This window comes from Manacus candei, unplaced genomic scaffold (genome assembly GCF_025592945.1).
Source record: "Manacus candei isolate 608988 ecotype Guabito, Panama unplaced genomic scaffold, ASM2559294v1 h1tg000078l, whole genome shotgun sequence".
NCBI classification, from domain to species: domain Eukaryota; kingdom Metazoa; phylum Chordata; class Aves; order Passeriformes; family Pipridae; genus Manacus; species Manacus candei.
Window position 1 is genome coordinate 357,940 of NW_026138126.1, and position 13,359 is coordinate 371,298.

Consider the following 13,359-nt stretch of genomic DNA (forward strand, 5'->3'; position numbering starts at 1 on the left):
AATCATCCAAATTTTAACATACAATATGATTATTAGAATAAAAAGCAAAAAGGTAATATCAACAAAACAGTAACAGGGTGAAGCTCTTGGTTGAAGACTGGTTTCTTCTTTTTCTCCAGTGATTTTAATTCTTTTTCGTCTGGGTTTTAATCCCATCTTTGGCATTTTGCTGTGAACATTTTGTCCCCATATCCATTGGAAATTGTATTAACTGTTGAGGAGAACAAAGTGGAATCCCAAGGTATGTGATATATTGATAGGATTTCACTGGTTGGCTTTTAATTTGTCCAGGTTTATCGCCATAATGCTTCTGCTCTTTAACCACTTGAATCAGAATGAATTGAGTTGTTTTCTGGGTCAGGTTCTCTTTTTGAGTCCAAGGTTTTTTAGTGGATTCAGTATCAGGTACAAAGGAAATTGAGGGAGGTAAAGAATAATCTTCCCTTTGTTCATTATCACAGGGATCACTCAGTCTATTTTCATTAATGTGAGGAAAGCTGGGAGACTCTAGAAACATCAGTTGAACTTCAAATTCTCCTTGTTTCTTTCTCTCCTGAGACTTAGAATCAGGGTTCTCTGTGGTTTCCCAAGTCTCAATGCCAGGGTAAGACACTGGTTTATGAAGTTGCCTGACCAAATCAGGAGCCTGTTTTTTTAGCAACAGTTTTCTCTCTGCACTCTGGCGCAACAAGACTTTGAAGGTGGTCAACCTCAGTTTGAAGCAGCTCATTTTTAGCAACAAGTTTATCCGATTTTTCTCCTGTTTCCCTCTCAAAGGCTAATGATGACTTCAACACTACATTTTCTGATTTCAAAACAGGAGATTCAACATCAGAAATCCATTCATGACTTCCCTGTCACCACTCCATCCAAATGTCTGTGCTCTCACTTTGACCTGAGAGAAACCTCAGGCAGGTGGAAAAGGGCAGATAAAGAAAAAACAGATGGGTCCAGCAGAAGTGATGCTGCTTCTGTCAAAAGCAGAGCAGAGACCGAAAGCACTTTAGGAAGTTGCTTACAGAAGCACTTGTGCATTCCAAGTTACAGCTCAGGAGTCTCAGTGACTTGTCCAACATGAGAGTTTCTTTTCCATTTCTCAACCCCCAGATTCCTCAGGAGTAGGAAACTGGAAACACTGACTGAGAAAAGCTCCATTCCTTCCTAATAATTGTGCTTTGCCCTTCCCATTTGACAGTGCTCTTGGAAATGTGCTGCTGTGATCTGGATCTGTGAGCAGCCCTGACCTCCCAGAGCACTCATCCAATGGCAGGAAGACCCCACCTGGCTTCTGCTGGGGTTCTTGCCACCACGACCCCGTATGGGTCAATGGAATGGGGAGCAGGGTGGTGGGACCAGTAAGGACCAGTTAAGGGGGTTGGGGGCACTTCAGCATCTCCATCAAGGTCAGACCAGTACAGAGCAGCATAGACCAGTATAGATCGGTATAGACCAGTATAAACCAGTATGGACCAGTGTAGACCAATATGGGTCACTGGAATGGGGAATGGGGCAGTGGGACTGATAAGGACCAGTTAAGGGGCTTGGGGGCACTTCAGCATCTCCATCAAGGTCAGACGAGTACAGACCGGTACAAACCAGTATGGACCAGTATAGACCAGTATAAACCAGGGTAGAGCAGTATAAACCGATATAAACCAGTACGGGTCACTGAAACAGGGAATGGGGTGGTGGGACCAGTAAGGACCAGTTAAGGGGGTTGGGGGCACTTCATCATCTCCGTCAAGGTCAGACCAGTATAAACCAGTATAAACCAGTATGGACCAGTACGGGTCACTGGAACGCGGAATGGGGTGGTGGGACCAGTAAGGACCAGTTAAGGCAGAACTCAGCTGGGACTTAGTGGTTTGGGGGTGGGCGTGTCCCTTCTTTAGGTGGGCGTGGTCTCTCCCTGGTGGGCGTGTCCCATCCCAAGGTGGCCATAGCCTCTGCAAGTGGGCGTGTCTTTTGCATCCTCTCCCCCTCCCTGAACTGGGAGCTCAACTGGGACTTACTGGGGTTTGGGTGGGCGTGTCCCCTCCCAATGATGGACCCACTTTCAGCCCCTCCCCCCACCTTTAAGGGCACCCCCAAAGCCCCTCCCCCCCTTCCTGCACCTCCCCAACCCTCAGGGTCTCTCCTGTCCCTCCCCCACCCTCAGGGTCCCTTCCTTCCCCTCCCCCCAGTGAACCTGCTACCCCTCCCCCACTCTCAGGAGCCCTCCCTGCCCCTCCCCCACCTTCAGGGGCCCTCAGGACCCCTCCCCCAACCTCAGAGACTCTCCTGCACCTCCCCCACCCTCGGGGAACTTCCTACCCTTCCCCCACCCTCAGGGACCCTCAGGGCCCCTCCTTCACTTTCGGGGTCCCTCCCTGCCCCTCCCCAACCCTCAGGACCCTCCTGCCCCTCCCCCCACCTCGGGGTCCCTCCTGCCCCTCCACCACCCTCAGGGACCCGCCTACCCCTCCCCCACCCTCAGGGACGGTCCTGCCCTTCCCCCACCCTCAGGGAACCTCCTGCCCTTCCCCCATGCTCAAGGACCATCCTGCTCCATCCCCACCCTCAGTGTTCCCTCCTTCCCCTCCCCCCCCCACTGGGGCCGTTACTGGTCCCTTACTGGTCTGTACTGGGAAGGGAGAGGGGAGGGGCTGCCCCCTCGAGGCCCCTCCCCCCCAGTGACGTCACCGGGTCCCAAAAATAGCCCCGGGGGCCCAAACTGGAGGGGGGACCTGGAGCCGCTCCCAGTGTGACCAGTTCAGGTACTGGGAGGGACTGGGAGAGAACTGGGAGGGACTGGGAGGGACTGGGATGGGGCAGGGCTTCCCCCCCTTCCCCCCCTCCGTGTCCTTGGGGTGACCTTGGGGAGGGAGGGGGATGGACCGCTCCCAGTGGCTCCCAGTAGCTCCCAGTAACCCCAGTAATGCCTCCGGTATCTCCAGTGACCCCCCCAGTAACCCCAGTGACCCCCCCAGTAGCTCCTAGTAGCTCCCAGTAACCCCAGTGTCTATCCCAGTAGCTCCCAGTAACTCCCAGTAATCCTAGTGTCCACCCCAGTAACTCCCAGTAACCCCAGTGTCCACCCCAGTAGCTCCCAGTAACTCCCAGTAAGCCCCCCAGTAGCTCCCAGTAACTCCCAGTAACCCCCCCAGTAGCTCCCAGTAACTCCCAGTAACCCCAGTGACCCCCCCCAGTAGCTCCCAGTAACCCCAGTGTCCATCCCAGTAACCCCAGTGACCCCCCCAGTAGCTTCCAGTAGCTCCCAGTAACTCCCAGTGTCCCCCCCAGTGCCTCCCAGTATGTCCCAGTTTAACCCAGTTCCCCTCTCCGTGGGCCCTGGGCCGGGTGGGGGAGGGGCTGGCTCACATTTCCATGGTAACATCCCTTTCCCTCTGGCCCAGTTTCTCCCAGTTCCTCCCAGTTTAACCCAGTTTTTCCACATTTTTCCCCATTTTTCCACATTTCCCCCCATTTTCCCCATTTTTCCCAGATTTTCCCCCATTTTTCCACATTTTCATGAATTTTTCCCCATTTCCCCCCATTTTCCAGATTTTTCCCAATTTTCCCCCATTTTCCCAGATTTTTCCCCATTTTTTCCAGATTTTCCCAGATTTTCCCCCCATTTTCCCCGATTTTTCCCCATTTTTTCCACATTTTTCACACATTTTCACACGTTTTCACACATTTTTCTCCAGATTTTCCCAGATTTTTTTTCCCATTTTTTCCACATTTTCCCCGATTTTTTATCACATTTTTCCAAGATTTGCCCAGATTTCTTCCCCCATTTTCCTGGATTTTTCCCAGATTTTCCCCATTTTTCCAAAATTTTTTTTATCTTTCCCCATTTTTCCCCATTTCCTGGATTTTCTCCCATTTTTTCCACATTTTCCCAGATTTTTCCTCATTTTTCCCAGATTTTCCCAGATTTTTCCCCATTTTTCCCACATTTTCCCCAGATTTTTTCCCATTTTTTTAAATCTTTCCACATTTTTCCCCATTTTCTGGGATTTTTTCCCATTTTTCTCCATTTCCCCCCATTTTCCCCAGAATTTCCAGCATTTCCCCCCCAGTTTGTCCCCATTTTTCCAGATTTCTCCCAGATTTTCCCAGATTTTTCCTCCATTTTTTCCCCATTTTCCCGGATTTTTCCCAGATTTTTCCTCCACTTTTCCCAGAATTTCCCACATTTTCCCAGATTTTTCAGACATTTTTTCCTATTTTTCCCACATTTTCTCAGATTTCCCCCCATTTTTCTTGATTTTTCCCGATTTTCCCCATTTTTCCGGATTTTTTCCCATTTTTTCCCATTTTCACACATTTTTCTTCATTTTCCCCCATTTTCACGGATTTCTCCTCATTTCCCCCATTTTCCCACCGTTTTTCCCAATTCTTTCACATTTTCCCGGATTTTTCCCCATTTTCCCCATTTTCCCCAGATTTTTCCCCATTTCACCCCCATTTTCTCGGATTTTTCCCCATTTTCCCACATTTTCCCAAATTTTTTCCCACATTTTCCCAGATTTTCTCCCTATTTCCCCAGATTTTTCCTCATTTTTCCCATTTTTTCCCAGATTTTTTCCCAATTATTTTCCCCATTTTCCCAGATTTCCCCGAATTTTTTCCCAATTTCCCCCCATTTTCCATGATTTTTCCCACATTTTTTCCCACATTTTCCCAGATTTTTCCTCATTTTCCCCCATTTTTCCCAGATTTTTCCCCATTTTTCTCAGATTTTTTTCCCCATATTTCCAGATTTTCCCAGAATATTCCCCATTTTTTCCCTATTTTCCCAGATTTTTCCCAGTTTTTCCCCTTTCCCCCCCATTTTTTCCACATTTTTCCCAGATTTTCTCCCATTTTCCCCAGAATTTCCCAGGGTTTTTCCCAATTTTCCCCATTTTCCCAGTTTTTTCCCAATTTTTTCCCCATTTTCCCGGAGTTTTTCTCGATTTCCCCCCATTTTCCCAGATTTCCCCCCATTTTTCCCACATTTTCCCAGATTTTCACACATTTTTCCCCATTTTCCCCCTTTTTTTCCTCATTTTTCCATATTTTCCCATATTTTCCCCCATTTTCCCCAGAATTTCCCACATTTTCCCCCATTTTTCCCCAGTTCCCCGGATTTTTCTCACATTTTTCCCAGAATTTTCCGCAATTTCCCCATTTTCCCACATTTTCCCAGATTTTTCACCATTTTCCTGATTTTCCCCCCATTTTTCCCACATTTTCACAGATTTTTCTCCAGATTTCCCCCACATTTTTCCCCCATTTCCCCACATTTTCTTGGATTTTTGGGTCCCCAGTTTTCCAAATTTCCCAAATTTCCCCAGTGGGAAAAAATGGGGGGAAAAAAACAGGAATTTTGGGGAAAATGGGGGAAAATTTGAGAAAAAAGTGGGAAATTTGGGGAAAATTGATAAAAATGGGGGAAAAAGGGGGGAAATTTAGGAAAACTGGGGGAAAATCCGGGAAAATGTGGAAAAATGGGGGAAATTTTGGGGAAAAAGTCAGAAATTTGGGGAAATGGGGGATTTTGAGGGGAAATGGAGGGAAAACTGGGAAAAAAGTAAGAAATTTGGGGAAAATGGGTGAAAAATCAGGAAAAATGGGGGATAATTGGGAAAAATTAGGGGAAATTTAGGAAAAAATTGGGAAAAAATGGCGGAATTTGGGGAAAATGGGGAAATTTGGGAAAAATGGGGTGAATTGAAAAAAAAAAGGGGGAATTTGGGTAAAATTGGATGAAAAATTGGGGAAAGTTGGGAAAAATGGGGGGAAATTTGGGGAAAATGGGAAAAAATGGGGGAAATTTGGGAACAATGGAAGGAATTTGGAAAAAAAATGGGGAAAAATTGAGAAAAATGGGGAAATTTGGGAAAAATGGGGAAAATGGGGGGAAAATTGGGGAAAGAGTGGGAAATTTGGGAGAAATGGATGAAAAACTGGGAAAAATGAGGGGAAATTTGGGAAAAACTTGGGTGTCCCCACCAGGTTCGGCCCCGCCATGGCCCCGATAGCCCCAGGATCAGGTGAGACCCCTACCCCATGCCTTGACCCCTCCCCCTCCCCGAGGTCACTGCCCTGACCCCCCGAGTCCAGGCTGTCACCCCTCCCCCACCCCGTGGCCCCTCCCACACTTTATGGTCCCTTCCCCATTCTGTGGCCCCTACCCCATTCTGTAGCCCCTACCCCACTCTGTGACCCCTCTCCCACTTCATGGCCCCTCCCCCACTCTCTGACCCCTCCCCCACTCTATGGCCCCTCATCCACTTTATGGCCCCTCCCCCACTCTCAGACCCTTCCCCCACTTTATGGCTCCTCCCCCACTCTGTGACCCCTCCCCCATTCTGTGACCCCTCTCCCACTCTGTGGCCCCTTCCCCACTTTACAGCCTCTCCCCCACTCTGTGACCCCTCCCCCACCGACAGCTTCTCCCTGCAGAGAGAACAGCCAACACACTATTTCACTTCTCACTTTAACAAAACTCTTTTCTCCTTCAAGCCCCTCAAAGGCGCCAAGGCCACATAGGAGGCCACACACAAACAGTACTCCTCTTCCCACTTGACTACACCTTCTCCCTCACTGTTCTACAGGGAACACCAGGAATCTGCTCGCAGAGACCTATCGTTTCCCATCAGTAGCTCAGCACAAGGAGTTAAAGGAGCTCAAGCCTTAGGCCACAAGAGCTGACAGCAAGGAAACTTTGGGAGCAAACTAATGCTGCTAACACGGACCCTGCTGAATCCAGCACACAATCACAGAATCCAAGAGTCCTTCAGCTTGGAAAAGACCTCCAAGCTCACTGAGTCTTGTGCAGCCCCTCCCCGACCGCCTGCAGGGACTGGATGATGCTTTGCACAAGCACCAAAAGGAATGTTGTGAAAGCCATGGCCTGCAGGAGAACACAGAGAAGGGCTTGGTTGGGGCTGGGAAGGAGGGAGCTGGCGCTGGGGGAGCAGGGATGGAGCCTCGGGGATGTGGCGCAGCAAGGACAGGGGCCCAGGCAGCTGGCAGGCGGCAAGGCCTCACCCCCTGCCCCAGCAGCAGCACCGGGCCCTGCCCAAGGCGCTCCTGCCAGGGGCTGGGCCCTGCAGGCAGGGGCAGAACCCACTCCCTGGGGTAGCCTTGCTACCCTGGCCCTCGTCCGGCCCAGCCTCTCCCTGTGTGCGTGCTCCCCACAGCACAGGCTGCACTGGGCAGCATCCCCTGATGGGCCCTGCAGAGCTGCCCCACGGGGACACTTCCCTTTTATGTCACAGGTGCCACAGCCTGTCCCAGCCAGCCCTGCCCATTGTCCCCACCCCGGCTCAGTGACTCACAGTGGCCCCTGACAACCAAAGAACCAAAGCCCCACACCCCCAGAGTGCAGCCCTACCCATGTGCCAGATAGAAAACTGGGGGACGTGACCCTTGGATGCTTTTAGTTCAGAGATACAAGCTTTTCTTGAATAATGGAGGGGGGTACTTTTTAATTATTAATATTTACAGTTATCCATTTGGGGACAGGATACAGGCTAATGTGGTGTCACATTTGGAGTGAAAAGTACTTTTCAAAGAAACCCAGGGTGCATGGGTGATGCAGAGGAAGCTGCCAAGTCACCCATTGTGAAGCTCAACACTGCTTTGCAACAGCACTGCCCTTTCACACACATCTTTGGCAAAGACAAAGATGTCAGGGTTTAGTTTCTAAATCAGTAACACTTGACAAGACCTCTTTATGAACTGACAGCAAGAGAACTTAGGAGCAGCTTAGGGTTGGCAAGTGTAGGAACCAAGAAGAGAAGGGCTGATGGGTATGTCATGAACACTGACAACTGGATGGTCGTGGAGCCGACCAAGGACTGCCAGATACAAAAGACATCACCTGCTGGACTTGGCCCAAACACCAGCCCCCTCCTCTCCCTTCTCAACCACTCAACCACAGCCTGCACACACCCACACCTGCCAGGGCCAACTGGCTGTTTCTCTTCTCTTTTCTGCCTGGGGGTGAAGGAAGAAGGACAGCGAGGGCATTTGCCTTCGGGCCAGAGGGAAGGGGAAGGAGATCCCCCCAAATCCATCCCTGGCAGGATGGGGGCTGGAGGAGACATTGGGGGACCCCCAAGAATATTTTTGAGGGGAAGAAAGGATGGGGGCACCCACAGGGGGTTGGGGGGGGGAGGGACCCAGGAATCTCGTGGTGGGACACTGGGGAGTTCCCAGTAGTTTCTTGGGGCGGTGGACCCCCAGCAGTCCGGGGTGGAAAAATGGACAGAGGAATCCGCCGTAAAGGGTTGGTGACACCCAAAAGACTCTAGGAGGGGGTCGGGAGGGGGCCCGGAGTCCTGAAGGGTGTTTGGGGGTCCCCAGGAGGGAGTCTGGGGGTCTGAGGTGGTCCCAGGAGATTTTCAAGGGTTAAGGGGATGCACAGGAGATTTGGGGGAGGAGGGGGAATAGCGGAGGGTCCCCAGGAGTCTTGGGGGGGATCTGGGCAGTTCCCGAGAGTCTTGGGGGAGATTCGGAGGGGTCACCAGGAGCCCCCGGACCCCCTGAACTCACCCCACACCACCATGGCTTCGTTGGGGCCGCACGTGAAAAACAGCGCGGCGGGGGGAGACCCTGGGGCTGGGATCGATCAGGACCAATCGGGTTCAATCCCGATCCTCCCCTCCCCCGCCATCACCGCCCCGCTCCCGGCAGCCCCCGCGGAAGTTTCGACGTTCTATTGGGTGACTCACCGGCACAAGGACAGGGGCCCAGCAGAATTTGGCAATGTCATTCCAGCAGAGCCGTTCTATTGGCTGCGACCCACGAGGGAGCCCCAAAACCTGTTCATGGCTTGGGGGGGAAAGACAGCCGGCACGGCCAGGAACGGGGGTGCAGAGGGTGTTCAAGTGCCCAGGAAAGGGGTAAAAAACTTTCCCCTCTCCCTCCCAGTGCCCCCTCAGCCCATCCCAGTGTCTCCCCTCTCTCCCAGTGCCCCCTCAGCCCATCCTGGTCTCTCCCCTCCTCTCCCAGTGCCCCCGTCCATCGAGGTCCCAGCCCGGCCCTGCCCCCTGCTCTGCTCCGGCCTGGATTTCTCCCCTGCAGGGGCAGCTGAGGTGGCTCCAGGGCGGGCGGGAGCTTTCGGGGCAGGGGGTGGCTCCTGACATGCTGCTGGAACCGCCCCTGTCTGGGCGGGCCCATCAACCTGGGGCACCTCCTCACTGGAGCCTGGGGGACGGGCCGGCAACTGGGAGGGGCTTTGGGAAGGAATGGGGAGGCTGAGAAGGGCTTGGAGGTCGTGGAGGTAACTGGGAAGGGGTTTGGGGGAGTTTGGGGGTTTGGGAGGGAGGTTGGGGAGATTGGGGCAGCTGTGAGGGGTTTTGGGGAATCGTTGGGGATGTGGGAAGGAACTGGGAGAGAGTTTGGGGGCATACTCAAGGGGAAGGGGGCAACTAGGAGAGGGTTTGAAAGGTCCTGGGAGGGCTGGAGGTAACTGGGAGGGGTTTGGGGGCATCTTGTGGGTTTTTGTGGGTCTGGGAGGCAGTCTGGGGGCCTCGGAGGGTTTAAGGGGAAGTTGGGAGTGTCCTGTGGGACCGGGATGGGATTTGAGGGTTCCTGGAGGGGCTGGGAGGTCTTTATGCCTTTATACTGCAGGCATTGTCTAGTATTGATGGGGGTAATCCGTGAGTTGACTGTTTCATAATCATCCAAATTTTAACAAGACTTTTAAGGTGGTCAACCTCAGTTTGAAGCAGCTCATTTTTAGCAACAAATTTATCCGATTTTTCTCCTGTTTCCCTCTCAAAGGCTAACGATGACTTCAACACTACATTTTCTGATTTCAAAACAGTAGACTCAACATCAGAAATCCATTCATGACTTCCCTGTCACCACTCCATCCGAATGTCTGTGCACTCACTGTGGCCTGAGAGAAACCTGCCTGTTTGCAGCGCACTGACTGGGCAACTTTTCTTTTTGCAGGTGGAAAAGGGCAGATAAAGAAAAAACAGATGGGTCCAGCAGAAGTGATGCTGCTTCTGTCAAAAGCAGAGCAGAGACCGAAAGCACTTTAGGAAGTTGCTTACAGAAGCACTTGTGCATTCCAAGTTACAGCTCAGGAGTCTCAGAGTCCCATGTCCAACATGGGAGCTCCTTTTCCATTTCTCAACCCCCAGATTCCTCAGGAGTAGGAAACTGAAAACACTGACTGAGAAAAGCTCCATTCCTTCCTAATAATTGTGCTTTGTCCTTCCCATTTGACAGTGCTCTTGGAAATGTGCTGGTGTGATCTGGATCTGGGAGCAGCCCTGACCTCCCACAGCCCTGACCACACACACCTCATCCAACGGCAGGAAGAACCTGCCTGGCTCCTGCTGGGGTTCTCACCACCCACCGACAGCTTCTCCCTGCAGAGGGGTGGGCCACTACCCAGGCAGGATGAGACCTGACCCCAGCAGGCAGCAAAGTCCCTGCCCTGGCACAAAGAACCCCGGAGCACAGGGACCCTGCTCTGCAGGACAGCCCCGGGCATCCCTGGCTGCACCCCCACCTTCCCACCCCGCAGCCATCCCTGGGAGAAGGAGCCCACCTGCGCTGTCCCTCTGACGGTGCTGCAGGGAAGGCCTGCCCTGGAGAACATCCTCCTCCGGCGCGACAGAGAAACTGGGAGAGTCCTGACAGATGTGCAAGGCTGTGGGATGTGGTAGCTTTAGGAGATTCCTCCAGGAACACAAGCGACATTGCCCTGCACCTGTAGACTCACTCTGCAGAGGAGTGTGAAGTTGTGTCCCCAAGTTGTGTCTCAGCTGAACACCTGCCATCTTTCTGCTGCCTTTAACCTCCCTTTGCCTTTCTTCTCTTCTCTCGTGCCTACAGGCAGTGCCCTCGGCCCTGCTGGGCTGTGCAGAGGAGCTGCTCCTGGGTAGAGCTGTCTCTCTGCAGTGCTGCCCGCTTGCCAGGATTTCCCTGTGTGCCAGGAGCCCGGCCCAGCTGAGCAGCACAGCAAGAGCCAAAGGCAGCCCTTTCTCTGCCCCTCTGGGTTCCCCACAGGTGTCCCTGGGGCTCCAGGGGAACCTGCTGTGGAACAGACTGAAGGAAACAATGATGTTCCCTCTTCTCACCTCTTCAGTGACACTTCTTTCCAGCAGTGACATTTCTCCTCTTAGAAAATTACCAGGGTATGATGATCACCTTTTCTAGTTTCATCATTACACAGGACACCAGGAGGGTGACAGTAAAGGATCTGGTAACTCCCTGGCACAATGGGGGTTTTCCTGGAGTCACACAGAGAAATGTGTCAGGGCTCTGAGAGGTGTCCAACCCTGAGCTGGACTGATGCACACACGGGGGTGTTCAGAGACACGAGTCCTTCCCTGGCACACACACAGGTAGTTCATTGCAGCAGGGGCAGTGTCTCCCTGGGCTCCTGCTACCACTCCCAGAGCCTGGAGCCACCTCAGCCCTGTAATGCTCCCACCCTGCCCACTCCTACACTTCAGATGAACATTGGGGTTTTCTAGTCACTGGAACTGCCCAGACCAGCCCCTCCCTGGTCCCCCCATCTCCCTGCCCCGCCCCAGCCCAGCAGAGCAGCACAGTCGTTTCTGGTCGTGCAGCAAGAAAGGGAGGCAATAGAGGACAGGGACAGTGACTGCATGTCTGGACTGCTCAGGAGATCATCAGCTCAGGCGGCAGCTCCTGCAGCCCCAGGGCCAGACCCGCTTCCCAGTGGCCCAGGCAGCTGCTGCCACGTGGGCACAAGCTCTGCTGCCCAGGAGGGTCCTCTAGTGAAGGACTTTGCAGATGGCCACGTAGCGGTCATAGGACATGATGGTGAGAAGGGCAAGCTCCGCTGTGATCAAGAAGAAAAGCAAAAAACACCTGTGCAGCTCATCCTGAGTAGGCATGCCCCTGGTGTTCCAGAGGGAATTGGCCATGGCTTTGGGGAGAGTGGTGCAGATGCAGCCCGGGTGTGTGAGGGAGAGGTGGAGCAGGAAGAAGTCCCTGGGGGGTGTGTAGGTGGTGGTGGCAGGCTACGGCGCTGAGGATGAGGCCGTTGCCCAGGAGGGCAGCCAGGGAGATGCCCAGGAAGAAGCAGAAGTGCAAGAGCTGCAGCCAGGAGGAGGAAGTGGGGGATGGAGCTGCTGTTGGACATGAGCTTCCTCCGGGCATCAGGAAATGTCCAAGGAGGAAAAGGCAGTGAAAACTTTGGGACAGGTTTCCTAGATCAAACCCATGAATTCCTCTGAGCATCTACCCTCATCCCAGGTATCTGCAGTCACACATATATAGATTCTGGACTGTAGAAGACAGGCTTAGCATGACTTTAAGATGATTTCTTCTCAATTTTTTGATTTATTTTTCTACTGCCAGGTCTGAGAGGGGCATCGTGGAACCAAAGGAACCCTGAGACATTTCAGAATCCCACGTGTGTTGGGTCTGTCTGAGCTGGAGTTCATTTTCTCACTGCAGGCGTCACAGTGCTGTGCTTTGCATTGGGAGCTACAAAGGGGTTAATCACACCAGTGCTTTGGCAACTGCTGAGCAGGGCTGGTGCAGCATCTGCATTGTCGGCTTCATCCCCTGAATCGGGGGCAAGATCATGGGAGGCAATACAGACAGGTCAGTTGAGCCAAATGGACCAAAGGGACATTGCAGAATATATGGCGTCAGCTCAGCTACAAGAGCTCAGGAAAGGAACAGGAAAGGGGGAAAATCCATTTTTTTACAATACATGCCTTCTGAGCGGCTTCTCTGTGTGGCGAAGCCCTGCTTCCCATGAAGTGGTCAGGTATCGCTGCTGACAGGAAGTAGAGAGAAAAATCTTTTTTTTCCCTCTTCACTTATGCATGCGCAAACTTTGGCTTTTGCTTTAGTAAAGTGCCTGATCTCAAGGTAGAAATAATTTTCCATCTTATTCTGTCTCTTCTGTCTGGCTGGGAAGGGCAGCAATAGAGCAGCTTGGTGGGCACCTGGCATCCAGGTAAGGTCAACCCACTGCAACATTGTAGGGTCTCATGGAACCAAAGGACTGCTGGGAGACTGGGGGAACTCACGGAATCAAGTGGCCGTCGTGGCACTGCCCTGCATCATAGAAACAAATGTTCCCTGGGAAACTACAGAAACCAGGGACTTAAGGGACATCATTGGGATGTGCGGGACCTCATGGAATTAAACAAACCGTGGGATATCTTTGGAACTTAATGGAATCAAAGGGATAAAACAAAAGAATTAAACCCCATGACCAGAAACCATTGGATCGAACATTTCTTTAATATGCCAGTTGGGGATTCATGGGGGTACTCTGCCATGCATGAATCAAAGAATCAGTATAAATTTCAGAGTATAAATACAGTGATACTTGAAAGACCCTCCCCTTCACAAGCAGTCCAAAATTCTCTT